The sequence below is a fragment of the Cygnus atratus genome, chromosome 4 (genome assembly GCF_013377495.2).
Source record: "Cygnus atratus isolate AKBS03 ecotype Queensland, Australia chromosome 4, CAtr_DNAZoo_HiC_assembly, whole genome shotgun sequence".
NCBI classification, from domain to species: Eukaryota; Metazoa; Chordata; class Aves; order Anseriformes; family Anatidae; genus Cygnus; species Cygnus atratus.
In genome coordinates, this window is record NC_066365.1 from 16091830 (window position 1) to 16096043 (window position 4214).

The following is a 4214-nucleotide window of genomic DNA, read 5'->3' on the forward strand; positions in this document are numbered from 1 at the left end:
CCCTCCTCAGTGTCCCTGCTTCGAGGAAGGAATCCCCTCCTTAATTTTCTGTCAGTCCCTGGACTTTTTTCTTACCTAAGATTTGTGGTCTGGGTTTATCTTGTGGTAGGAGTCTAGCTCGTGAAACCACAATGCTGTGTTACAGCCTTTCTCCTGAAATGTAGTCAGTCACTTACTATATAGCTCATGCTCTTAGCAGGGCACGGAGCTGTTTTTTGAGCCCTGCCCTGTGTCTGCTCACCCGCGTTGTGCAGATGACAGCAGCTTGGGACCCGGGCTCGGTCGTGAGTGGCTGGGCATCGTTTACTGCAAACCAATAAAAAGAAAAAACAAGGTGGCAGGTTTTGGGGTAAGTTCAAAGGAGAGGATATCCAGTGTTGCTAACCCCATCACCTCACCCATGTAGCTGTGCCCTGTGACCTTCTGAAAGCCTGTGTGTGACAGGAGGAAGGTCCTTGCTCAGGGCAAAGTGACCCACTGGTAGTGCTGCAGCATCAGGAAGGTTTGAAGAGGGACAAAACCCTTTTGTTTGTTGACTTCTAAACTCCAGATAAAAATATGCAAAAGCTTTATATGATTAGAGAAACAGGCACGAAGCAAATAACTACCACTTGTATGAACTGCCTTTATTTTACAGCTCCTAGAGTCTTGCTGTGCTGGTGCCTTGAGTCCTGCATGCAGCTCTGGCCTTCGTGTCTCCAGAAGGACATAGTGGAGGTAGAGAAGGGCACTGTAATGATAAATGGGATGGAGCAGCAGCCAGCCAGGTGAGACCACAAAGGCTAGGAAGCCTCAGTTTGGGGAGGGTAAAGCTGAGATGAGAGAGGGTCTGTCCCGCTGTGAGCTGGAGGTTGCAGCAGATGTCCTCTAGAGGTCCCTTCCAGCCTAAATTTTTCCGAGTTTGCATTATGAAGCCCACACAATTGTGCTGGCAGCAGTTCCTACCTGCTGGTAACCAAACCAGTGGGACTAGAACCGGGGGGACGCTCGGTCAAGGAGGAGGGAATCTGCTCAAAACATTGAGTAATTTTCCCGCAGAGCAGGGAGTAGATTTCCAGAATTTGTTGCCTTGGGTGAAGGAGGCAGATAGCATCAACAGGAGTTTAAACAATAAATAAATAGGTGAATACATAAGGAACAGATCTATAAGGAATTTTAGGGGAATGAAGCAGGATGAAATTTCTGACATCCCCAGTCTGGTTGTGGTGGATACTGGGGCAGAAGGAGGGGAGCGAACAGCAGAAGGCATGTAGGGGCACTGCAGGCAGAGTTTGCACTGAGACGCGTGTGGACGAGGGACTAGAGCAGAGCTGGGGGGGTGACACTGTGGGGGTGACAACGTGCTGCTTGGCTCGCTTCCTCCCGCATGCCCAGCTGTTAGGGGAGGAGGTGTCAGCATGGGGAGGGGATGGCAGTGTGGAATGTGTTGTTGGACAGCCCAGAGCTGTTATTTGTCACTCAGTGCCACAGAACATCCCCAGCAGAGCTGGAAAGCTCTTCACCCACAAGAGCAAGCGGGTGCCCAACTTTAAAATCATGCTTATGAGCTTAACCCTTCTGTCGCTGCTGGAGAATAAAAATGGGTTTTAAGGAGCTCCCCAAACCCAGAGCTGTGAACAGCTTCCAGGTTGGACGTGCTTCATGGCACAGAGGGGGGTTTTGTGGTGTCGTGCTGCCATGGGCTGGGTCACGGCGTGCCTACAGGAGGGGTCTGGGTTGTCAGCCCACCAGCTACTTGAGCAATGAGGATTTCCCCCATGTTTGGTACCTGCAGGTCTCACTTAAGAGACAGAAACACTTCATGAATGGTCCCAGGCTGCGCAGGGTGGAGGAGGTGGATCAGTGCTTCTCTAAGGCAGCACTGAGATAGTGGAGGAAATTGCCAGGAGGTTATTGTTAGCACGTCTCCCAGGCAAGCACCTCTTGGGCATAGAGGAAGGATGAGGTGTTGCACAGCATGTAAGGGTGAGCTGGGATTATTGTACAGGTGGCATTAGAAACAAGTGGCAGAGCTCTGCTGAGACAGGGGGATGGATATGTGGCTGCTGTGTGCTCAGAGCAGCTACCTGGGATCTGGGGGCACTGCTGGGTGCTGACGTGCGGTTTTGGGAGAGCAATGGCTTTATCCCAGGGGTTTTGAGGGGGATTGGGCAGTGGTTTGAAACTGCTCTTTCCCTTCATGCTGCCTGTTCACCTGAGCCATGTACTCTGCTGGGCTCCTGCAGGCCCCTGCCAGAGCAGGCAGACTCTGTGCTCAGCATCCTCGGCAGCATCCATGGCGTGATGGACTGGGGTGCCTGAAGCTTGCGAGGCAACCACACCAGGACTCACCAGCATCAGGTGGCTTTCTCCTGTGGGTAGCGGGGAGCCCGGGCAGGGCTCCAGGACAGTCCTGTGCTGTGGCAGTGGGGCCAGCACGCCCGCCAGCCCGCTGCTGTGGGAGCAAGACGATGGCACAGGCACGGGCCACATCGAACTTCATCTCCTGGGGGTTTTGGTGGGGAGGAAATATGGGAAGTGGCTTTGTCTGGCAGTCCGGGTTATTTCCAGATCAGCTGGATCTTGCTGCTTGGGGAAGCTGATCTTGCTGGGACTTGCCCCATTTTCAAAGCAAGCTTGTGTCATTGAGCATCACCTTTTTCGCCACCAAATGCCATGCACCTCTGCACCAGTGCAGCCAGCAACGTGGGCCTGCATGCCCCGGGCTCCTCACCAGCCCCAGCCTGCCTGCAGCACTGTGGCTGTGGCACAGAGGGAGGCTGAGCAGCAGCAGGAGCCCTGCAAAGCTGAACACCGCAGGGAAGCCAGGCTGGCCAGTCCCCAGAGCACGACTCCCCGGGCGTGAGGTGAGCTGGTGCCTGAAGCGTGGCTGTCACTCACAGCGGAGCCGGGCACCTGCACAGGGATCATGTGTGGTTTTGGAGGTTAATCCTCTGTGTGGCTGCGCTGGTGTACATCCTGATGGTGCGGTCGGAAAGCTGGATGTGTCGGGGTGCCCCTGGCACAACTGACTTCCTGAGTGTCTGCACTCTGCTGTTGGTTTGAAGTGTGTTGAACACCAGTGTGTACACAGAAAAGAAGAGTTTGAGGGGTGCAGTTGCAGAGGCTGCTCTGATTCTTTTGCATCTGGAAGAGCAAAAGGCGACAGGACGCTCCTGCCAGCAGGACCCTGTGCAGGTAGGTCTGCCCGACCGGGGCAGGTTTCCTCTCTCTGACCTTGTGCTGTGTTAGTGGAGTTGCATGTCTCCGAGCAGAAGACAGCGTGAATTCATGCATGGTGCCAATAAAGAAAAGGTGTCTCCCTCTGCAGTCCGTTAAGACACTGGGGTTGGGAGAGTGCTGTGTTTGTGAGCCAGGAGCATAAGAGCTCTTGGAGAGGAGGGAGAAGTGCATGGGAGGGGAGGAGTGTCTGCAGAGGGGGAAGGCAGCGTAAGCTGAGGCATATTGCTGGATGACAATGCTGTGGCACTGCTGTCCCCGTCTCTTCTTCCCCCCGATACGTGTGGTACAGCTGGAAGCCAGCTAAAACAAGCAGCAATCCTGCAAAACTCTCCACAGTTTTGTACCACGCAGACCTCAGAGCTCTGAGCAACTGCTCCTTCGGGATGCGCTGGATCACAACTGCTGCTCACGGGCAGCAAGCACCAGCACGCGGACACCCTTCTGCGTGGAAACTGCAGGTGCTGGGCTTGGCTGTCAAACAGCGTGTAAATTGCCTGCTCTATCTGTCCTGTGCTGATGTTCTATCTACTGCTAGAAATTGGGGCTGGTTTTATTTAGAGCTGTTAGGCTGGGTAATTTAACAGGAAAGAGATGTGCATTGAAGTGAGTTTGACGTAACGAGCCCCAGTTATCGCTGAAATCCTGCAGCGGTGGGGGATTTCGCTAGGGGTGTGCAGATGGAGCCCACAGGCTGCCCAGCAGCCTAGCTGGAGAAAACTTGTGAGGAGGGGAAAAGGTCAGTGACCGGACCACCACGGGCATGATAGGAAGGCCTTGAAGGGAGGACAGGGACACACACCCTGTTCAGAAATGCAGACTTGGGAGGCGGTTTCCAGAACGTGGCCAGGAGGAGAGCTGAAACCCGAGGCATGCTTCTCACAGCGGACCCAAGCACAACAGAGAGGATGGCTCTGGCATGGAGCTGCTCCCCTGCAGCCTCCAGGTAAAACTGATCCTGGACCCGGGTAAAAAGCATGAAACAAGGCTCGGAA